The sequence below is a fragment of the Tyto alba genome, unplaced genomic scaffold, assembly GCF_018691265.1.
Source record: "Tyto alba isolate M040663 unplaced genomic scaffold, T.alba_DEE_v4.0 Super-Scaffold_11, whole genome shotgun sequence".
Taxonomy (NCBI): Eukaryota; Metazoa; Chordata; class Aves; order Strigiformes; family Tytonidae; genus Tyto; species Tyto alba.
Window position 1 is genome coordinate 11,116,238 of NW_024881273.1, and position 24,281 is coordinate 11,140,518.

General features: G+C 48.6%; 1 protein-coding gene across 4 annotated transcripts in view; it reads right to left on the bottom strand.

The window, feature by feature from the left end:
* Nucleotides 1–21,751, bottom strand: part of LOC104367169 (discoidin domain-containing receptor 2) — a 60,724-nt gene extending 38,973 nt beyond the window's left edge. Inside the window, exon 1 of one of the 4 annotated variants that reach the window (XM_042786835.1) lies at nt 21,678–21,751. The gene's annotated coding sequence lies outside the window, so the exon portion shown is untranslated. Of the gene's footprint in view, nt 1–4,911; nt 5,047–21,508; nt 21,529–21,677 lie in introns of those variants that run through there. The other 3 variants (XM_042786836.1, XM_032999812.2, XM_032999807.2) reach the window with 3 other exon arrangements.
* Between the last annotated feature and the right edge of the window lie 2,530 nt (nt 21,752–24,281).

Sequence of the window (24,281 nt, forward strand, 5' to 3'; positions counted from 1 at the left end):
AGCAGCCTCCAGGCTCCAGTCACGCTGTTTCTGTATGACAGATGATTCAGGGAAGGCAGAAGTGGCAGGAGAACAGATGTGCACAAACAAAAAGCTCTGATTATCCTTCTTGCCCAAGCAGCAGTGATCACTGTCCCTTACCAGAGCTTCCTTCCCATGCAGAACAGGCACCCGAGAGTATGTGATAAATAGATGTTTTCACTCTATTCCTTACACTGGCATCTCTCTTCAGCTTTTGAAGAGGTTGCTTACGCTTTTTTTTAAAACTGTCCTTAAAACATATCAACTACAAGTTAGCAATAGTCCTCTCAAGACCTACAATCTTCCACTGTGAGGGTCTCGCATAGCAACCATATATATGACATGTTAACCACACAGATGACAGATGGAGTATTAAGAGCACTCAATCTAAACCACCTTCCTCCCTCCCCATTCTCAAGGGGCTCCGCCATAACCTATTACTTAACTATACTCAAACTTGCATTCAAAAGGAGATCAGGTTACTGAGTCATAGAATTATTTGGGCTAGAAGAGATCCTCAGGAGAGTATCTAATCCCACCTCCTGCTCCAAGCAGGGTTAGCACCAATTTCAGAGCAGCCTGCACAGGACTTTGCCCAGCTGGGTCTTACAAACATTCAAGGACAGACACTCCCCCACCTCTCTGGACAACCCCTTCTACTGCTTGACTGTCCACAGAGGGAAAATTTCACCCCTCCTTATGCCAAGGCAGGACCTCCTGTTATTTCAGTCAGCAATCACTTTCACTCTTCCTGCTATGCATCTTAGTAAAGAGCCTGTTTCTGTCTTGATAATCTGCTCTTTGGTATCCCAAAGACTTATCCTGTCCCAACTAAACCACTCTGGCTCCATCAACTTCCTCAGTGAAGCTAAATTTCAGTATTAAGTTACTTAATATTTTCTCCCAAGTCACCACTGGTGAGACCAAGGCTCTGTCCAGGCAGTGGGACAGCTCTGATCAGATTTTGCTACAACTCTTGGCTTCTTCATGGGCAAACTTGGGAATAACCAAGTTTATCCCATACTGATGCCAGAGCATGGCTGGATCACTACTCCATGGTCCTCTGTTTAGGGACTGTGTGGATCAAATTCCCACTGGTAACTATTTTTGAGGTATCAGGTGGCACTTGTTTTAAAACAACTTATTCAACACAGTACTGATCAGCAGAACGGAAACTGAGACAGTGCCACCTTAGCACAGCAAGAGAGCAGGGACTGGTTAAACTAACAGCAAATAAAGACCAGATAACACCAAAACTGCTCAAGAGGGTGTTTCTCAGTTCAGTGCCCACCAGCAGTGGTGAGGCACCCTAGTAGAACATGAAGGACACGCCAGACATCAGACCCTGCCCAGGGCAAGGGGGAGCCAACACACTCTGCTGCCACAGCAGAGCCTCTTCTGCCTCCCGGGAGCAGCAGCCTTGGGTGAACAGCAGGGAACTTAGTCAGGATCCAGGTATATGATGTCACCACACTTACTTTTGGCAACCGATACAGGAATCTCATTAAAAACCACAATCTGAAGACTTTTCGGACATGATCTGCTTCCCATCAGAGCACACGGATCACTGAGCATGTTCTTTCTTTAATTTGACACCGATTTACAAATGCACCAGCTTCCCCAGATCTTGCTCTGGATGGAGGCTAGTCTCAACTGCCTGTTGGTTATGTGCTCCCCACTCTATTTTAAAACACTGCTACAACATTTGTGTTTTCCCAAACTTCTGGAACTCTTTCGCTCTTCCCAGATTTGTTACACATCGGCAGCCAGGATTCAGAAAGTTGTTTTGCCAATTTGTTTTAAACAAACAGGTTCCAATCTTGCTCAAGTTTCAAAGACTTTAAAATGTTATCTTTTGTTTAACACCCTCCCTCGTTACCAGTGCAACAGAAGGTATTTAGATGTCCTCATAAATGAGAGTACATCATCTAGCTTCTCCCCAAACACAGGAAATGTTTTACTTCTCTGTATTGTTATTAGCAATCAGTTGGGGGTTTTTTTAAACCTCTTAACAATATAAACACCAGCGATTAAATTTGTTATACATATATTAAAATATTTCTTACTGCTCTGAGATATATTTGCCATGTTTTTTCAATCATCTTTAGCTTTCCTTACTAATTGCCTACCTTTCAAAATACCTACTTTACAGTAACAGCTACTTATCCACAAGGTTTTTTGCAAATTGCTCCTAGTGAACTCTTTAAAAGATAAAACATGATTACTGAGACAGACTCTGAAAAACCAGAAGGGAAGCAAAGTCACATACAGCAGCAAATAGTATCCAGCACCAAGCTGAGAAGCTGCTGTTTTTTGCAAGGGTAGAAGCCAAACTCTAAGAGATGGTTCAGTGAAAAATCAAACCAGAAACACTATTTTGGAACATCCACTAATTTAGCTGGCCATCTAGTTTCCATCAAACCACCACAGAAATGCTGATACTACCAAAAGCTACATTTTATGAGTTTTGTAAAATGTCTCTTCACGTTCATAAAACAAAAATTCAGTGCACCTGTCACTGGCACAGATCTTGCCCTTAGCTTGAGGAGCACTACTGGCTCTGCTATAGTCTTACCAAAAAATGTTTATAAATGAAAAGCCATAAAGATACAAAACTTGAAGCTTTTCCAGTATCAGAAAGAAGCAAAAATTATCACTTACAGCATTCCACAGATTGAAATAACTCCAAATACCAAAATGCAGTAAGTGGAAAGTGTTACTGCCCTCCCACAGCACACTGGCCTGAATCAGAGGGCACAGGCCAGGTCGTGTCCTCGGTGGGTATCATTTCTTCAGAGGCCGAGTAGAATGTGCATCAGTGCATCTAACCAAGAACGCAAAGCCTTGGTACACACAGCTGTTACATTCTGCTTGAGCAAACTTTGTTTACTACACAAAGTGGTTTTAAAGTTTAATTTATGAAGTGCCTGGCAAAGATGGGAGCAGTGAGTGGCAACACTGAGGGATCAGCTGAAATTGCTACATCAAGCCTGGAGACTCCAGCGAGGATTTCCAGGCAGGTCTAACCATATTCTGCTGGGTTTACTATTTACTAGAACAACTCTACAAGATAAATTTTAACTTCTCATGTACAGAGATGAAATTTCAATTAACTAAATGCTCCAGCAAAATACCTAACATGACTATAGACAGTTCAGAGAAGATCTTTGCTTACCACAATGCATTTCAAGCAATCAAAGCAAATGTTTTGCTTATAAACAAATGAAAAAGACAGGAACACTGAAAAAGCTCTAGCAGGATTTCACAGCTATGGAAAGACAGAACAGCCGATTCTGATAAAATTTTCTCAGGACAGAACAGAAAACAGGAGCCCAAAGAGAATAAGTAAGATTTAGCAATTACACAGAAGGCAGGTAGCCAAAGAAAAATCCTGGGACTGTTTGAGGCAAAGAGGAAAGACACAGGAGAGATGAGGGGAAAAAAAGAAATACATAAAATAATGATGCTTAGACCAAAAAAAAGCGTCCCATTTAGTTCCTTCTCCATACTGAAAAGGAACTTAAATTAAAAAACAACAAATTAAAACTGAGGAAATTAAATTCCATAGCATACCATGCACATTAAGCCTCTGGGACATGCTGCCAGAGAGCAATGTGGGAGTAATTCAATAAAATATTGGAAGTGGATCTACATAATAAGAACATCTGCGATTTCATTAGCAGAGTAGAAGAGTACACTGGATATAAATTTTCATCTAGCCAGGCATAAGCAAACCAATAATTAATGTGACCAGAAAGTTCTCCTACACGGGCAGGTTATTCCACATTTGTCTGCATTCGAGCTCTTGGGCTTTCATGCGTGATGTGCCAAGCAGCCGCTGCCTGAGATAAGATGGGTGCCTGAGTAGGTGGGCTGTGATCTAATCCAGTTTGGCAAGCTTTGCATCTGTGTATAGAGATCGCATTTCAGTTTTCAGCAGCTTATTGTGCAGCCTCTCAAGAAGAGAAACAACATTACCCACCTTTTTTTATTAGCAAAAATTATCCTCTGACACACAAAAAGAGGAGATGAAATTTCAGCCAAACCTATTAAGTACCGGAGGAGCAGTGAGCGACCCTGGAACACTCCAGTGCAAATGGCTATTTTAGAAAGTTCTCAGCACCTGGAACGAGGGGTTTACCAGGGAAAATAATTCTATTTTATCTGGAGGGACTGCTACTGGAGAGCCCCGTGGTTAACCCTAACAACAAGGATTCTCAGGAACAGCTTCCTGCATATTCATACTCTTGTGTTTTGGGCTAATTGCAGCTTGAGAAAGTTTGACAGTGACAAAAATTGCAGTAGGTGCATCAGGAGGGGACGGTGCACCTCCTCGGAAAGAGAGGTGAGGGAACACAGGCGATGCACAGCCACAGAACTCACACAGGGCAGGAGCATGTCCCCCCCTCCACCTTCCCACCATCCACAAGTAACTCGCTGCCAGCCCCAGTTTTTGTGTATCTGACTCAGCCTTAGCCCTGAAACATTTCAGGCAAGCATGTCAGAGATCAGACACCATGGGCTTTCCCGGAGAGCCACAGCCCCAGAAACCACTTCTGTCCAGGAGAATTACACCAGCCAGCTTCACATTTCTACCCAACAACAGATCCCGCAGGTCCCAGAGGGCCCCGGGCATGCAGCGCTGCGGGAATATCCATGATTTGTCAACCCTCCCACAGCCGTGGGATGAAAAACAATGTACAAAGAGCCACCATCTCCCTCCTACTCGCCCAGGGAGAAAAGTCTTCACCTCTCAGCACTGCCACCTCTACAAACCCCCTCCACTTCCAGCAAGTCTCCGACGGCATTTGTGCTTTAGCCAACACCAGAAACGCGCGGGGGGCGAGCTGATCGCAAGCTGAAAGCAGAGTTAAGCTGGAAGGACCCTACCTGCCTTGCCCGGGGCCTGCTGAGCACAGGGAACAACTGCCATGTCTCTTTTGAACTCCATAGGTTGAGCCAGGCTGTAGTTTCGACATTCCTTGCAACTTTCCACCAGCACACATGATATGTTCAAACTTGAGTAACTCCTCCCTCCTCCCTCCCTCCGCACACACAGACAGGCCCAGGAGATGGCCCTGCCTCTATCATCCCAGTTCCTATAGCAACTCCTGACCCAGCAGATGGAAACAGAGCTGTTTTCTAGGCAAATCTGCCTTCTTGGATTCCTCTGCTCTTCCCTGCTGTTGGCCCCTCCTTGCTCCAGTGCTCTCCCTAGGGGCTGCTCCGCTGGCACTTGGCCCAGACTTCGCCTGGAGGAAGGCCAAGCTTTGAATTCATTTAGTAAAACCACAACATAAAGCAGCTCTCCTGCTCAGGAAGCAGGGCCCATGTAGTCCCAGGGGCAAGCCAGGCCCCGGCACAGCACCACAGAGCCAGCTTGCACCTTCTTGTTTAACACGGCGGCCTGTGCTCACAGGAAAAATCCCGGTAAAGGAATCGCCACGCCATGCTCCTCACATTCACTCTTCACCAGTCTGTGTTGTCCATGGGGGAAAGGTAAAAAGCAAAGATAGAACTAGTCATTTATTAAGCAATTCCAGCCAAAGGGATTATTTCAACCAGAGAGCAGAGCAGGGCACTTCTCAGTTGTCTGGACTTTCCAAGTCTTTCCTGGATGAGGGAGAGACCAGCAGTGACAGTGGGGCTCAACACATGTTCATCGCAACATCTGACCCCTGTTAGTTTTCCTCATGTTGGGGTCCCACAGGAGTGAAGCTCACTACTGCAACTTTCAGACAGCTGCATGACATCACGTTCACTTCCTTTTCACTTAAAAATATAGAAATAGAAGGAAAATGCAAAACTCAATACCAGAATGTGGCACTTGTGGGGAGGTAATTACCCGGGGTGACAGTGGGAACCTCACAGGCAGGTGACATTGCTAAGGCTCTATAGTGGCAGGACAAGCAGGACCACTGCAGATGGAGCCACAGGGGCCGCTGACATAGTCACAGGTGGCACCACCCACACATGCCAGTAAGGCACCTCCGCAGGGCACAGCCACAGGGCTGCAAAGCTGTTCTTGAGCTGCACAGCCCTGCAAAGCCCTTCCACACCCAGCACCGGCTGCCGCCCCTGCCCGCGGCTGGGCTCTGCTGCAAAGCTACTGCTGTGGCCACTGGAGAGCCCTGGAGTGGGGCAGCCTGGGGCCACACTCACCTGGTGACAAGGCTACTGGCATTTGGGAAGAATGTCACCTGGGGTCACCAGTATAAAGCCCCAGTTAGGGGACCAGCACAAGGAACACAAAGAAGGAGACTGAAGAGCAGAAGCACTTTGCTGACTTGCCAGTTGGGAAACGCAAGTGCTGGCCTGCCTGCTGCAAGAAGGATGCTTGGCAAAGGAAGCGCTGCGATATCCCATTCGGACATCGAAGCATCCTCCTGGGGCCAGCAGTGCACGGCTGCGAAGCAGTGCCGGGGTAGGAAGTGGATGCCAGTGTTGTACAGGAGTGACACTCATGGGGACTCTGCAGCAGGAGGCTGAGAAGTGGGGACAGCAGCAATTCAGCCCATTCTTCAGACTCCCATATGCTACACCAGACTTCAAGCAGGAATCACAGCAAAGCATCAACAGAAGCAGCAGGTATTTTGGGTGTTCACAAGAAAAAAGGAAGCAGACATGAACCACACTGTGCCCACACTAAGTCCCAACTAGAAAATACAGCTGTAAGCTCTAAAATACGGTCATATGTGCATGTCAGATGCTACCTTGCTCCCATCTTCCTCCCTGCCTCTGTACCCAATCTCAGCCACACAGCTCACCTCTGTACCAAGAACAGAAAACTATTTACTTTTCTCCCCCTTGAGTAATTTTTCCACGTTTAAGTGTGTTAATCAGCTCAGAGGGATGGGGCAATCCCTAAAGCTAGTATATGGTTTGGGACAGAAACATGACTAGCAGTAGGGTGGAGGTGGAAAGACATGAGACCTCTTCCTGCGTGGGAAGCCCCACTCCAAGAGAATGTTACCAATTCAGATAACATAAGGTATTCTCCTGCCAAAAAAAGGATGCCTGCTCTGTCAGCATAATGGTGCTCAGGGACCAAACTGGATACAAGCCCCTGGGTAAGCTGTGATCAAAACGATTTCCTTTGGAGGACACAGGGCAGTTTGGGGCAGAAGGTACCTGTCGACATCCAGGAACAGGGAGTCCAGGGGGGACATCAATAAAAGCATCAAAGATGCACATCACAGAAGCAACATTAAGGGTCTAGAGAAAGCCCCCCATTCCCCCATGGCACTGGGAAGAGCAGTGGCCCAACTCAAACAGATTTGAGAAGCTCCTTTCCCTGGGGAAAGACGGTGCCATGGAGGCACAAAGCACTGCTAGAAAACTGCTGATCTTGCAGTTAGACTCACTGTTGCCTTCAGCACTTCAACACAGAAATAGGCTCTCTGCTGGATGCCCTCTGAAATGTAACTTGATCCCACGGTATACATTCACTAATCAATCTAGGGATAAAGCAAAGCAGAAAACAGTCCTTTTCTCACTGGAATGAGCCCAAGTATGCACAATAACAGATCCCACTCAGAGCTATTACAAACTACAGTACTTGAGAGAGTTTTGCGTCTCACATCGCAGAGGGAGCATACTTCTGCAATAGCATCATCAGTTCTCAAATTGTGTATTTGAGAGACATCCTAATGACCTCATAGCAGCACATGTGACCAGTAAGTCATCTTCTCAGAGGACTAGAAATAACATCAACAGACCCTGTTTTGGTTTTGCACACAACAGCTTTCTGCAGCATGAGCAGGTTTCCAAACAGCAAGCAGAACCAGCTCAGGGCAGGGCTGGCATTTTTACAGTTTCTCCAAGAGACTGTGTTCAGCTTTGGAAAATTTCAGGCCAATTAACAGATGAAGTCCCATTAGCAGATACTAAATTCCATCTAAAAATTTAGACATAAAAGTTTGTTTATCCCAGTGCAGGATAATTCAGCTGTTTTTAAGGCGTCCATCATGAATCTCAGAAGTATTTCAAAAGCATTCTAAGAAGACATAAGAGGTGGTCTCAGAAAATAGAAAATAATACCTTGAAAGTGTTTCAACAGGCTTAAAAGCAGGGCTTTTTTTCTTCCAGTGCTTAAAAAACAACCTGCTATGCTGAGCAGCAAAGCAGAAATTTTAAATTTGTGGGTGAAAAACTGGTGAGCTGTTTGTACTGGAATCAGGAAGTTGCCTTTTGCTGTCCCAGAGCCCCTGCCTGATCAGGTGGCACTGGGAGAAATAAATGAACACCAGTGAGCATGTTGATGCTAAAGTGAAGGCAACTAGACAAACAGCTGAAGACACACTGATGGCCTTGACCACCTGAGCAGATACCTCCTCAGCACCGAGCACAAGGTTCTTTACAGAGGAAAAGCTACATAATCCCACTGTAGAAATTAATGCCAAAAGACATGCACCAGACCTGCCACCTGAGACCAGAGAACTGTCTGTTATCCAGTGAGATGGGGATACACTTCTGAGTGAGAATAAGGAAAACACTAATTAGAACAGCACCTAAAAGCTGCTTCTCCCAGGCCTCTCCTGCACAACAAGCTGCTCCAGACACACCTCCAGGCCACCCATCCTACAGCAGCTCTGCTCCACAATCCTTACACCCCTTGTCTTCCAGCCACCCACCGAGCCCAGCTATGGCAGGACCTCTACCTGTGTCTATTCGAGGAGGCCACGAGAGCACCCGATGATCCCAGTAAGCACCAATGTCTCATGTCAGACAGGACCCAGATACCACCTGAGCCTTTGGTTACACAGGGACAAAGGGGTTGAACACAGCAGACAGTCCCACTAAGGAGGCTGGACCTGTACAACATTCAAGCTTTTCAGTCTTTCAGTGAGAGGCAGTAAAAGCCAGTTCCCACCTTCACCTTTTCAGGGACTTTTGATTCAACAGAGAAGCCTGCTGTAAAAGTGCTTTGTTTATACCCTACAGCCGTCTTCTGCCCTGACCCACAGTGTAAGAGCATGTTCACCCTACCCCAGCTGAAACATCTGCTCAGCCTAGCTCTGCTGGTACCATCCTCCCACTGCAAAGAAATCCACTTCCAGCCACACACCTGGGAGAAGGAAGCAAAGCAGAGCTTGGCATGGCAAGGAGGGCAAGTTTGGGACACGTGTGGCATCCTCCAAGAAATACTTTACTGTGAGGGTGGTGAGACACTGGACCAGGTTTTCCAGAGAAGCTGTGGCTGCCCCCTCCATGGAAGGGTTCAAGGCCAGGTTGGACAGGGCTTTGAGCAACCTGGGCTGGGGAATGTGTCCCTGCCTGTGGCGGGGTGGGACTAGGTGACCTTTAAGGTCCCTTCCAACCCAAACCTTTCTGTGAAATACTGAAAAATCAGCCCTACATACAAGGTCCTGACTAGGACTATTCTGCAGAATAAGGGAAGAGGGCTCAGAGGGGACAAGATAGTGCATGCAGTGGTGTATACAGACACCTGATGTGAGACAAGCCCTCCCCAAGCAGTGTAGGAGACAACAGGGCACAAGGGAAGCACTCACACTCCACTACACACCTCCCACTCCATGCCAAGGAAGCCTTTCCTGCTCTGAAAAGACATGACAGAGTCCTGAACAGCTAATACCATAGCAGTATGGGGTCTCCCTTGCCCCTCAGTGTCTTCTTAAATCACCAAAATAAGCACAACCTTTGGGTCAGCCATGGGATAGATACATCCTCATGTCCCCAACAGATAAAGTTCTGCAGCTGAGCCAAGCTACTTGTTTCTGGGTGCACAGGCAGCTACCCAATGAAGCTCTGTCCTGCTGGGACACAGGAGCAGAGGAGGCCTCAGCACCACTCTACCACCACAGCTCCTTCACCCAGGGATGAGAATGGCTGGGGAGGTGACAGCAAAGGAATAAGAACTCCTTTGCAGCCCTGCAAATCTTGCACAGACCTTTAATACAACCAGGAAAGATCCAAACAGCAGCAGCCTCCTACTTGCTCTGGCTTTTAAACAAACATGGTCCCCAGCTGCTATATCCTGGGCTGCTTCAAATATGGGAATGAGAGAATAGAGAAGTAGTACTTATACGCCCAGGTAAGAACAAGTGGAGTGAGATCAATTTAGCTGTAGTTGTTGTAATGACAAAGCCCCAGTGAATACGTCATCCAAAGAGTAAATTCCTGGCATAGAGCAGCGCTCAGCAAGGACACACTTGTAAACACTCTCCCTGGCCATCTTTGCTGACACAGCTGTGAGCAAGGGGCAGAGAAAACCATTATCTGCAGACATCCCTCCCTATCCCTGGACACCGGGACCAGCCCAAGCAGGCCATCCCCAGCCTCTCTGCCTTGCTCTCATCTGCACAATGAGCCAAGTACCCTCTGGTGTCCTGCAACAGCAAGCGCTGCAGATGAGAATCGCTGCCACTCCAAGGAAGGGCTCAACACACATGAGCTAGTAAGCCTCTGCTCTGGGCTTCTGACATCTAATCCCTGGAAGCAGTTGAAATATTCAGCAGGCACAAGGCCTCTTTCAAAGCTGACCTTTCTTCTTGAAGTACTAGATAGTATCTAATGTCCTGTGCACTGTCCTCCACACGTTCCTCCCACACCACTGCAACAGACCAGCTCTCTGCCCTCCATCCCTGCAACGCATTTGGTGCAAGGGAGGCAGCGTAAGGAGAGTTCTGGTGAGCAGAGAGCTGCAGTCCCAGGACTGCTGGGGACAAAACCCTGCTACCTCATCTGCAGTGATACTACCCAATGTCTGTTCCTCTCTCCCAGAAGTTTCCCAGGTGAAATCTGTGTTGGCATATTTCACCTCAAAAACTACATGCTGTGAGGACCTGAGCAGACCAACGTTTGAGTATGAATTCCTAATCCACCTCAGAGAAAATCTAATCAGCTTCCTTCACTGGAGATTTTATTCCAGAGGCGTGAAGAATATGAACAGAAAGCCAAAGGAAACCATAAGCACTGTCTATAAGCTTCAGCGAAGAGGAACAGCACATGGCAAGCAAGGTATTTGGCACCAGCCATTTGCTTTTCCCAGCAAGGGACACCAAACCAACTGATCCACCAAACAGGCAGAGCTCAGCTTATGGCAGCGATGCTGTTACTGCTCCTCCACCCGCATTGCAAAGACCCATACAAAAATAAGTGGTGCATGGAAGAACTGGTGTTAAAACACAAGCTGTCAGCCAAAGTCAGCCTCTAGCTGACATCCCTGAAGCCCTGTACATCTCTTGCTCCATGACCCTCTGGCCATACAACCCCAAACCTGACCTCTGCACTTTTATCCGAAGCTAGCATGCAGAGAGCAGCTGACAGCAGTAGTCACCACATTTCTGTGATTCCTCAGCAAGGACTATCATCTTCAAACAACCAGAAGAATGCAGAAGCCCACGGTCCCAGCTCTTCTTGCTGGCTCTGGTATGGCAACAAAAGGCAGGAGTGTGTTCTTGGGTGCACAGCTCAGATGGGCAGGATACCAAAGGTCTCCTCTGCACTGCCTGAGTGAGAATTTGTAACCCACCCAAGGACACTGCTGCTTTCTCCACACCACCAGACTCATTCGATACAATGGCTGGTTTACACTCAAGCAGGAATACAACATGAATCTCCAGAGCAGAAAGTAGTGCCAAGCAAGATCACAACCAGCCCACAGGAGCTCTCATTTTCAGTGCCAGTGAAGCGTGCACTTTATTTCTGAACCTCCCCATTACATGAGGGGATGTAGAGTCCAGGGTTGCAGCCAGATTTGAGTCTAGCAAAGAGGCCTTGGCTAGGGAAGCTTCCACCTCCTCAGCAGCTCCTTCCATCTCAGCTGTTTCCCTTCCAAGCAAGGCCTCCTGGCCTAAGTAAGCATAAGGGTGTTGCAATCTGCAGTTTTGTCTGAAGAAATCCAGCCCAGCCCAGAAGCAGCAGCAGGCCTCTGGTCTGGCCTGACTACGTGCCATTCATGGACACCCACTGCGTCCAGAAGCATGTGGCATTTCTGAAGGCAAGCTTACTTCTCAGATGTAGAGAGCTGTTCTGCTCCCATTAATACTCAGGACCATGATGGGCAACTTAGATGTGCACTCCAACAGGCACACTCATCTAATGACCTGGTATTTTTTTCTGAAATAAATGCAGCAGACGCTGGGGAAAATCCTCTCCTTCCATTGCAAGGGGCTAAGGAGGGTAGATAAAAGGCAACAGCATGCCTAGTGTATGTGAGGCCTCAGCCTGGGCACACAGCTGGCCAGCACCGATCCCACACTCGGCCTCAGGGTGAAGGATGCTCGCAGTGCTCATCCTGTGCCTCCTGACAAGCCCAGCTCGTATCTCGGCAAACACCACAGCTAATGCCGAGAGGAACACACCCATATTCTCATTCCAACAACAGGATATGTCCTACAAGCACTGCTTCACCTGTAATGCCCTGTGCAAACATGAGAAAACCACCTAACAGGATCCCTGCCTCTTCCTGCAGAAACAGCACTGGGGTCTGCTCATATTTCCCACACTACCACAGGAAAGACAGAAGGATTCAGATACATTAAACATTCCATTACTAGCCCTACTGGAACATTTCCTAACAGTTCACTTAAATGTTTTTAAACCTGCAGTATGAGGTCATTCAAACCTAAATGCATAACCCACACTATAAGGTGGTTCACTAGGTACAACTCTCAAGAGAAAGCAAACAAAAGCTGATCCGGCACGGTACACTGCTCCATCCCTGGACATTTTCAAGACTTGGACAGACAAAGCCATGGCTGAGGCAACCACATGCTGGAGACAGTCCCACTTGAAGCAGGTCAGGCTGAAGACCTCCAGATGTCCTTTCCAACCGGTATTTCCATCATTCTGAGATAGCAAATGAGAAGAGGAAGACTAATTATTGCCAACAGTTTCACGAAAGGCTTGCATCAAGTTTCTCTGAAGAAATCTTTCTAGATCATATGAAAAGCTTGGTTAACAAAGATGTTGGCACTGACACAATCAGGGCTACTTCTGTACTGGCAGGGATATCGAAGTATCAATATCCATGCCTTGACGTACTACACAGGTCTCAAACAGGGCCAGTACAGTGCATCAGACTGTCCTTGCACAAATTAACACCCACCATAAGAGATTTATTTTTGGCATGGTATTCAAATTTGGCTATGTAATAAAATACAAAAGCTTGCAATAATTCCAAGAATACAGGTTAAAAGCAAGACAGCAAATAGCTCTCAAGATGTTAGAATCAACTAGAAAAATCCCACTATAAGTCTTTACTCTAGGGAGGTCTCAGAAGCACTGCTGCTATTTGGTGTTCTTCCAGTGCTGGGAGGAGACAAAAATGCCATAGCAGAGACAGAACCACATCTAGTCACTGGTGGGTTTAGTCCTTGGGAAGAATGCAGCATGTCTACACAAGGTGCTGTCTGGAGGGAGATGAGGAAGGAGCAGCAGGCCCTGAGATGAAAGAGGGTCTCTGGCCACCAGAGAAATTGCCATCAGTGCCACTCCTGCCAGCCATCTGCTCATGGTGCTGCCAGGATTGAGCCATGGTATCTGCACATGGCACTGGCCAGCAAAGCTCATTTTCTCAGCATAAAGCACCATCTAGGTTGTCCCAAAATATGAAAGAAAATGTAAGATTGCTGCTAGCTAAGTATGTAGATGGATGGCATCAAACTGATGGAAAGAGGAAGGACACTTTGGGAAGATGGGTTATTTGAATAATATCCATCGCAATCCGGACAAATGCAAAACACGTGCACTTAAAAACAAAGTCCATGAGATGAATTTACAGCATTGGGACCCTTGTCCAGGGAAACAGTGAGGGAGCTCACTGCATGGCTAGCTCTGTTAGTCTGCTGATTTGTTCTCTTCAGCAGCTGAATCATAGCGCACATGGCCAACACCTCATCCCAAACAATAACATGGCGTTGGAGGCTCACACTGCACATGTTCTCACAAGCACCCCCAGCTCAGCTCCACTATAAATTCAGAAATGAAAGATAAACATTCCTGGAAGATCACGTTATCCAGCATGAAGATGTGACAGCTTGTCAGGAACAGTAGAAACAGCCTGAGCTTAGTGAAAAGTACTCATTATAGGCCGAAATCTTCATATTGGAGAATACTGGTACTCCAGCTATTTCTGCCTTATTTTTTTTAACACTTTTTGACAGGCAGAAACAAACAAGCACAAGTGAAATAACAGAGCAGTAATACAGATGGACAACAAAACCTGACACTTGGTTAGTTTAGCTCTCCATAAGAAGGGAACACAAATGACTGATACCACTACCAAATGATACATGCAACAAAAACATATCCAGATTCTCATCCTTCAAAGAAAAAGAAGAGCTGCAAACAAACAGTGTGCTCCACAGGCTCTGTCTCTGTATTTGCTCGATCTTCAGCAGCTCTTTGTTACTGATGGGTGGGACCTTTTTACACCTTAAATGCTATTCCCAAAGAAACTGAACTAACTTCTCATTTTCACTGCATAAATTCATCTGGTTGGAAGAAAATACCCCACCCTATTCTTCTGGCCTTCAAATTGCAGCTGGCAGACTCAGGACATGCGACAGTCCTGGGGAAGAAACACAACTGTGTACTTTGTTTGTTTGTCCCTCCTCTTGTCCTCTCGCCCTCTCCTCCATTCCCCATGGCACATACGAGCAGATCATCTCTCTACCACCTCTGGACAGGAGCTGACTTGTTTCAGCTTCATCAGGCATCAGAGCTCTGCACTGCACAGCGCTGCCGACAGATCTGGGCAGAGTACCCAAGCATCAAGAAAGAAAAGTCAAATCAGGTCAGGAGAGCATCATCCACGCTGGGAGCCCTTCCAAGCAAACACCCAGAGCTGCTGCATTAGGAGCGGACAGGCCCCAAATCCAAATTTTGGAATAACTCCACCCAGTTTAATTCCTTGCTCATGCATTCTGCAAGCATTAGTTCTGAGTGGGCTGGTGTTTTAACAGCTCCATACTTGAAATTTCATGGACAGAAAGTTTAGGCAACACTCTTCAGGGTACAGATCATCACCTCCCATGTGTACACACTGCTCAATCCAGCCAGTGGCCCCAGGACCATCATCAGCCAGTCTCCAGGTGGATAGACAGCCCGTGAACAGACCCAGCAGAATCCCATCCAGGGGCAGGGAGCAGTGTGAAGAATTAAATGGTTGAGCTGCTACAAAAAATATACAACCTCACTGCAATCCATCAGAGCAACAAGTGTTTTACCAGTGCTTTTCGTTCAGAGAAGGATCCTGGGATTATCAGCCAATGAGTAAGGGCATGGAACCAAGGCAACTTATGTTCACAACTAGTTTACCTAGGGGATAAAATACTACAACATAGAAAGATATTTTAACTTGCATTACAAAGTTTGATAAGCCTGCATATACGTGTTTTCCACTTTCATGTACTTGACTTTCCACCTCTATAAAATACCTGTGTGAATTTATGCACTAGAAAGAGCTTCTGATAAACTCCCATCGAGCAGACATGCTTATGTGATAGGCAGCAGAGTGAAAGGAAAAAAAACAATACCACCAAGCCTGTGCTTCCTTTCAACTATTTGTTTCAGAAAGCAAGCTCACAGGAGGGACCCACAATTAAACTCCCCTAGAGGCAGGACACTGACATGCAGTGGCAGAAGGTTTAACACATCTTGCTTTGTACATTCCTGTCTTCAATTTACATAAAATGTTGGTACATTTCAAGTTTGAGGTTTGAAATTTGCCCCACCTATTCTGACTCCAATTTTTATTTTTTAAAAAGAGAGAACAAGTGGCTCCTCGGCTCCTATCTCCATAATCAATATTAGTAAAACCTCCCCCCGCATCTGTTCTTGTGTAACTAACGCCTTCTTGATTTGGAATAAGTAATTTTAAGCAGAAAGCAGCCCTGGCATCAGGAAGGTTCCTTTCTACCTCACCTGCAACAACAGGCTGTACTTTAAAGCTACTGGCAACAGAAGTTTTTAGCTTGCTTCCCTACACTGGGAACACCACCCAACATCACCTTAGAACAGCTCTGCTTAATTTTCAACATTCTTAAATGATGGCTGTGATTATTTTGGAAGAGGCCTTTCTATTAAGGACACTGTAACCCAACAGCCATTAAGAGAAATAGAAAACAGCATCCCTTTTGAGAGGGACCAGAGATCAGTGGGATCCTCTGCAGCAGAACATTAGCATCCAGTCTTCCCTGCTCAGAATGTTCTCAGGCATTAACAGAAAAAATATCATCAATTCTACATAAATTCCTTTGCTGAAGCCAGCAGAAAAACGTCTGTGGAATTAAGGCAGATGAGAGCCTTCTCTCACTTGGGCTTATCCCAACACCGCACACACTGAAGAGAGAAACAGAGCTAAGGAAAGATGAAATACTTCCTTACTATCTCCTGTTGCTGTCCAAGCAACAGGACCCAGCACTCGAGAGCATCCCTTGGTATTCTGTACATTCAGAGAGCTCTTGTTGGAGCACAGAGCCGCCCCAAAGACGGATGCTTTCACAGTCTCTAGTGTTTTGTATGTGCCATGAGGACACTGGGCATGTGACTTGTATGTTAAAACTTTCTGGCTCACCAGTCTAAGTTCAGATTCTTTCCCTGCAAAACACACTGCATGATCTCATCTGCAAGCAATCAGCCTGAGAAATCAGCTTGTTAAAGGAAGCTTCTAGGAAAGGAGAGCTGTCTCTGGAGAATTTGGGGGCCTATATAATTTTAACCAGTTTGTTAAACCCCAGCTGCTCTTCTCCCCATTTGGGTCAAACAACCACGAAATTGTTACTCTCCTACACAATCCCAGACAGCAGGACAGTTTGCCAACACCTAACTGGAGCATCACATTTTAATTCCCCACAGCCTGAAAGCACTCACATTTTCATTCAAACTAATTTTAAGCAGGCACCGGAATAGGACAAGAACAAACTCAGAGCTGCAAGTTGAGTAGCATCCGGAAAAGCAATCCATTAAACATGTAATAGTGGTGACCTGAATGCATAAAACTGAATAATTTCTTTATTTCTGGATATGTATTTCAGTGTTTCCCCACAATTAGCACTTAGACCCTAGACACAGACACAATGAGAGAAATAATCAGTACAGCAGGAACTCTGAAGAGGAGTAAGGGAACATACAATAAGCTCCCTGGAAAGCCAGCGTTACACTGAGATTGCTTAAAGTGATGTAACAGAATTTTACCCAAGTTTCTGGTGATGCTGCAGGAGTATCCAGAAGCCCCACGCTCCTCCCTGTGCTACATCCCCACAAGGCAACATCCTTTCCTTCCTGGTGAAATCCTTGGGGAAGCCTGAGCACTGCAAAGAGTGTAGGAAATGAAGTGCAGCATTTGATCCCCAGATTACACTCTCAGTTTGTTTTTGCAGGTCCAGCTGCACCTTATTCCTTTAGAAGGAACACTGTGGTGAGTAGACCAAGCAGCACAACTCTTGTGCCCACAAACTCAGTCACATTTGCATCCCCTGAGCTTTCAGAAGGACCACCACTCTTGCACCCCAAAGGGGAGGTAGGGAATCCTGCCCTTCTTCACTTTCTTCTGTGTAAGCTGTCACACTCTGCATTAGCTGCTCTCAAAAGCATCTCCCAGGCAACGCTTTCTTAGCTGCCCCTAGTTGGTCATTCAAGTACTTTGAAAGACTCTTGCATAGAAATCACTGTTTAATATTCACCACAGGACACAGCAGGGAGAAAAAAAAGCTAGCCTGACTCTAACAAAAGAGATCAGGAGGACTGAACCCTTGGCTCTTCCCGGCCATGGTTTATTCCAAGTGAAGTGATTATTCATCACTTCCAGCACCTATTTTCAGTTCAACTTGCAAAAGTAACTGTTATGAAACAAACAGAAGGAAGCAAAGATCAGAGTGGAAAGGCAAAACACATTTATTACCATAAGAGCAGAGGATCAAGTTAACCGCACTGGGTTCTCCCTCAATTTGTATCTAGACACTACTTTTTAAAAAAATTACCTACACCTCAACTCATAGTTCCTGAACCCACTATGAGAATCACCGTGAGGGACTTTGCCCTGTACAATGCTGGATGAGAGACTCACGAAAAAAACTGTTTTGGTCAACAGTGGCACCTCCTAGCTCAAAGTGTGACTCTGAACCTCACAGCAATTTTAAATACTGTCCTAAAGAAGCTTTTTGCTCTGTGTCTTTAAGAAGCACATAGCTCTGTGACTGCAAACGTTCAGGCTAAACAAAATGTTATGAGAAAAAGAAGTTTCCTTCAAGCTTTTTACTCCCTAGCCAAGTTCCTAATTTTACTAGATTAAGAGCAGACACCCCCCTAAACATATGTCCACTACTAAAATCAAGGTATAGGACAACTGCCCCTGAATCCCTGGGAAACCACATCTCAGAAAATTCAAAGCATAAGGGGGGAGCAGTATTGAAGGGCTCAGCCGCTACCTCCTATGGTGCAGCTTCTCAACCAAATCATGAAGAGGAAGAAGAAAAAGGAGACTTTCCAGCTCAAGTTCCAACTCCTTTTTAAAAATCAGTTTATAACCACTAAAATAAACACAGTAAGAACAACTGTGCAGTAACTGGGAACCTGCAAAAACAGCTGCAGTTTAAGAGCAGCTCAGGCAATGTCTGGGAAACACCAGCAGATACAAATGGCCCAAGGGGATGGCAGGACATTTGGGGAATGAAACAGTGAATTCCAACCATGGGCTCCTCAAGAAAACTCCCTAAAGTTGATCCAGCCAGGACATGCCAGGCAGAAGCAGTTATTCTGTCTGTGCTGTGGTGGGCTCCCTGCTAGAGCTGCCTCTCTCCTCCTGGATGTCCAGGTCTCTCCCAAGCCCCTAACTTTGAGCCCAGCCGAGAGCATCCCAGTGCGTCTGGCTCGCCATGGGGAAGAGAGTCAGAGCACAGTGCACCTTTCCCAGGTATGTCCCTTGGGTGGGCATGCTGCTCTCTGCACCAGGGGCTCGAGGCTACTGCTCTGTTACCCAAAAGCCTTCTCACAGGACACTGCTGGTCCCTTCCAGGGCACAGACCCCCACTGCAGCCAAACTCCCCAGGAAACAACCACCTCAAAGGGAAGGAAGGGCAGGAAACCTGCAACAAGCGGAGTACTCCAAGACACTCGTTCTTGAATATTTCAACTGTTTTGAAGCCACTCTAGGACATCTTCAGAAGAACAGCAACCATATCACATGGTACAGAACTGCAACAGCAAGTAGCACCTCTGAAAAGCCACCCAGAGTCCGACTGCCATTTCACCTATGGACTCCAGCCAAGATAACTCCCCAGTATTTTGACACTCTGAAGACTTTTCAACACTTTCTCCTCAATAACTGCTTAGAAGTGGAAGATCCAAATCTCCACTCAGTGTTATCCAAGTAGCTACCTCATGCCTTGATATGCAGCCACATACTCTGAACATCTTCCTTCGCTGAAAAGTTGACAGTTTTCAATTACACCCAGTTCTGGTTGTTCTTGGCTCTCTTTTCCTCACCACAGACCTGTGCTCTCCGTGGCCAGGCTTGTCATTGTGCACAAAAACCAAAATCAGGAAAGATGCAACAAATAGAAGTTTTTCTGGACAGTTGACTGAATGAGAAAGATGAGTGCTTCTGGGAAGGGCAAGGAGCCAACTTTGGGGGAGGAGGCAGGTCACCTGGGCAACTCCAGGGAAGGGACAAAGCCTCTCGGTCCCGCATGGACCACTCCTGAAAGTTTAAGATGCTGCAATTTCCAGACTGTAGCCTACAACCATCAGGAGGCCACACATCACTTCCCAGCAGCAAAAGAAAGTTCACACACCCTGACATCTGCCCAGGGGAGAACAACACACCTGGGTAATAGATTTAAGTCTTCTTAAAATACAATTACTTTCCTCAATTATACACCAGAGGCCAGAACCCACAGGCTGAGCAAGCCACAAGCGGCATGGCAGCTAATTCACAAAAAGCTTCTCTTGATTTCGACGGCCCACATTGCCCAGACAATTAGACTAAACGGACATCAGAGCCTTTCTAATTTTATGGTCCACAGAGAGAAGGCAGGAATGGCTGATGGAAGAGCAACAAGGCCTCCCTGCCCACACATGCCACTACTTCTGGCTCCACAACTGAAGAACTGCTGCTACATTTTTAAAAACTTTTTTTTTTTTTTTTAAATGGAGTCACAGTTGAAGAGAAAAAGAAGAGCTTGGCATTTTAAACTGAAGCATTTCAAAATGTTGGTTTATCTTTCAACCTCAAAAGAAGAGAAATAAGTGAAACAAAATCTCAGTCTCTCCTTCATAACAATTTTCCCTTTCTGCCTCCAACAAAGCAAATCACCCTGAGCTCCACTTGATCACTTTTTCTCTTCTTTCCTCTTCCCCTTTGGCTTACAAGATTCCACTAGAGAAACTGACACAAAATAGTCCCAGATTCTCATGTCTTATCTTTTCCCAATTCCCACCCCCTCAAAGAAAATTTAGCCAGACCAGCCAAAGAAGCAGAAAGCCAGCTCATCCAGCACAAAAAGGGAAATGCACCAATGAATAAGAAATTGAAATACTGAGTATCAACCAGAAAAGGCCAAAATAAAAGTTTAAAAGCAAAGCTTTCCCACAGAGGTCTGCCAAAAAAAAAAAAAAAAAACCCAAACAAAACAAACAAACCCAAACAAATGAAACCATCAACCAGTACATGTGTCTGACGCCCAAGCTTGTGAGGAAAAACTGGATCTCAAGACCTGAACATAAGGAACACCATTGTTCCACACCGTAGCTGCGCAGTTTACTCCCTCCTGCCTGCTTACTCCTACCTGGCCCAGCCCCAGCAGCTGCTGGCAGGGCCACGAAGAACCTGCCCAAAACCTGACCCAGCTGCTGGGGAGAAACAGAGCAACAAAAAGGCTCGGTGGGCTTGCAGGTGGCCACTGCCCCTGCTGCGGGCCGGAGCTTGGCCACAGGGACAGCGGTGCTGGTGGCCCCGAGGAGCCGAGGCAAAACCCAGCCTCGGCTTCTACCTGCGGAGAAACCCTCGAGCGGAGCGGTGCTGCAGCCTGCCCTGACCACGGCTGGCAAAATCGCCTCATAAAGAAAGTAAATCCCGTAAGTGCTACTGGCAGCGTTAATTCGAAAGGTGCCTCGCTGCGTGTCACTGCCCCCAAACACCCCACTGTCCCGAGCAGCGTTTGAACGCGCGTCCAGACTCCTGCACAGACCACCGAGCAAAACCAAGTGCTGCAGCTCGCAGCGGTAAATGCAACCAAGCGCCAAGCGGGGTGTCCCGCTTTTGGGGGGGGGGGGGGGGGGGGGCTGGGGGGAGCCTCGGCGACCCGGTCGCACCTCCCTGCCCACCGCGGGCTGCCCCGGGCCGCAGGAGCGGGGGGGGGGGGGCGGCCCGGCCCCGGCGGCGAGCGGCGCCTGGGCCCCAGCGACCCCGCCGAGCCCTCCTCGCCCGGACGCCGCCCCCCAACGCCCGCGGGAGGCCGAAAGCCCCGCGGCGTTTACCGCGAGGCGCCCCGGGAGCGGCCCCCACAGCTCCTTCCCGCACCTGCGCCCGAGCGCCGCGCGGAACCGCGGCAGCGCCCCGCCGCCCCCAGCCCCGCCGAGCCGCCGGCCGGGCCCGCGGGCGCCCGGCGGGGCGGGGCCGGCGCCCCGGGCAGCGCCTCCCCCGGTGGCGGCGGCGGGCGGGGTGGGGCCGGGCGAGCGGCCGCGCTTACCTGAGAGCCCGGGCGGCGGCGGCGGGCGCGGGCGGCCGGGCGCGCTGCATCACGGCCCCCTTCCGGCCGCCGGGCGGGCGGGGGCGGGGGCGGCCGCGGCCTCGGCGCTCTTAAAGCGACAGCTCGCCGGGGGGACGGGGCTTTGGGCGGGGGGGCGGCCGCCGCTGCGGGGCCCGGCGGGCGCCGTCGCTATAGCAACGCGGCGCGGAGGGCGGGAGCGGCGGCGCGGCGGGCGCTGGGGCCCGGCACTGGGGAGCGGCGAGGCGGGCTGCGGTCAGCGCCCCGGCCCCGCGTGCTCCGTGCGCCTCAGTGCCCCGCCATGTCACCTGTGCCTCAGTGCCCCAGTGCCCCGCCACTTGCCTCAGTGCCCCACCATGTCCCCTGTACCTCAGTGCCCCGCCATGTCACCTGTGCCTCAGTGCTCCGCCGTGTGCCTCAGTGCCCCGCCATGTCACCTGTGCCTCAGTGCTCCGTGTGCCTCAGTGCCCCGCCATGTCACCTGTGCCTCAGTGCTCCGCCATGGGCCTCAGTGCCCCACCATGTCCCCTGTACCTCAGTGCCCCACCATGTAACCTGTGCCTCAGTGCTCCGCCGTGTGCCTCAGTGCCCCGCCATGTCACCTGTGCCTCAGTGCTCCGTGTGCCTCAGTGCCCCGCCATGTCACCTGTGCCTCAGTGCTCCGTGTGCCTCAGTGCCCCGCCATGTCACCTGTGCCTCAGTGCTCCGTGTGCCTCAGTGCCCCGCCATGTCACCTGTGCCTCAGTGCTCCGCCATGGGCCTCAGTGCCCCACCATGTCCCCTGTACCTCAGTGCCCCACCATGTAACCTGTGCCTCAGTGCTCCGCCGTGTGCCTCAGTGCCCCGCCATGTCACCTGTGCCTCAGTGCTCCGTGTGCCTCAGTGCCCCGCCATGTCACCTGTGCCTCAGTGCTCCGTGTGCCTCAGTGCCCCGCCATGTCACCTGTGCCTCAGTGCTCCGTGTGCCTCAGTGCCCCGCAATGTCACCTGTGCCTCAGTGCCCCGCCACTTGCCTCAGTGCCCCACCATGTCCCCTGTATCTCAGTGCCCCGCCATGTCACCTGTGCCTCAGTGCCCCGCCACTTGCCTCAGTGCCTCGCCACGTCCTGTGTTCCTCTGCCCTGCCATGTCCCCTGTACCTCAGTGCCCCGCCATGTCCCGTGTGCCTCAGGGCTGAGCCATGTCCCCATGTACCTCAGTGCCCCGCCATGTCCCCATGTGCCTCAGGGCTGAGCCATGTCCCCCATGTACAACAGGGCCCCACCATGTTCCCAAGTGACCCCACATGCTTCATGGCCGTGCTGTGTCCCCATGTCCCCCCGCTATATCTCATGGCTCTGACACTTTCCCAGGTTACCTCCTGTACCTCAGGGCCCTCCCATGTCCCCGGGTGCCTCCCTGCACCCCAGGCTGCCACCATGTTCCTGGGCCACCACGGCACACCCCATGCTCCCCAGTCACTGCTGCCCACCCCAGGCCCCCACCATGTCCCCTAAGGTCTCATCACAGCGACGTTGGCCACAGTGGCACTTGGTGGTGTTGGGCCACCGGCCAGCGTGCGCTGGTGGTTGCCTCTGAGGACACATGGAGGCTCACTTACAACTGCCTCTCCCACTCATGCCTCTTTTTAACAAACTTGGCATCGTTTCAGCTGCTTTTTAGGATGATGTCAATGAAGATGGGTGCTTCCTTAGGGCTGTCCAGACACATGGCCACAAACAAGATGAAGAAAGTGAAGGCAAGTGGGAAGGAAACTCTCCTAAGCGGAAGGAAGGAAAACACTGGTTAAGAGGGAAGGGTGTGCTCAGGGGAGATTTTCAATACACCAGGCGAAAGCACAGGCAAAACACTAGACTAACTACCAGCTGGACAGAGCTACACAGTCTCTGGGTGTAAAGTAGATGGACATTTTGAAGATATTTTTTAAGAGCAAATAATGGTGAAGAACATTGCTTTGCTCCAGGAAGCAGAAATTCTGGGTGTTAGGGTAATCCCATGATCCTTATAATCAAACTTTCTGTCTCCTGTAAAGAATTTTCAGTCGTATTTTTCAGTGTGAGGGAACATAAATCAGTTTTCAATTTCACGTCTTTGAGCTCTGTTGAGTGACTCTTTAATACTGTGAGGCAAGGATGGCTACAGCCCCTGACATGTCTTCACCAGATGGATCATTGATTTATTGATTTCTTATCATTTCCCCTGATTTTTGTCTTCATTTTAAGTCTTATTTACAGTAGTCTTTTCAGGCTCCCAGTTCAGACATCCAGTTGTGCAATGGAGTTGTGCAGAACATAATATCTAGGTGAGGCAGTGCAACAAAAAAACATTTTAATATTTTCTTCATTATGGTCCTGAGACACCATCAATCCAACTTGGAGTGAGCCAGAGGGTGAATAATGCGCCTAATGAAAGCAGCTGTGTTTACAATTCCCATGGCACGCCTCCACAGGGAGCAGCATCGGTGCCCTTTGCGTCGCAGCGAGGGGAAATGGTGCCGGCTCCTACATTTGCTGGAGAGTTGAAAAGCTGTGGCAGAGCTTGCTGTTACAGTGTGGGAGAGCAGATCTCTGCTAGTGAGGTTATAAG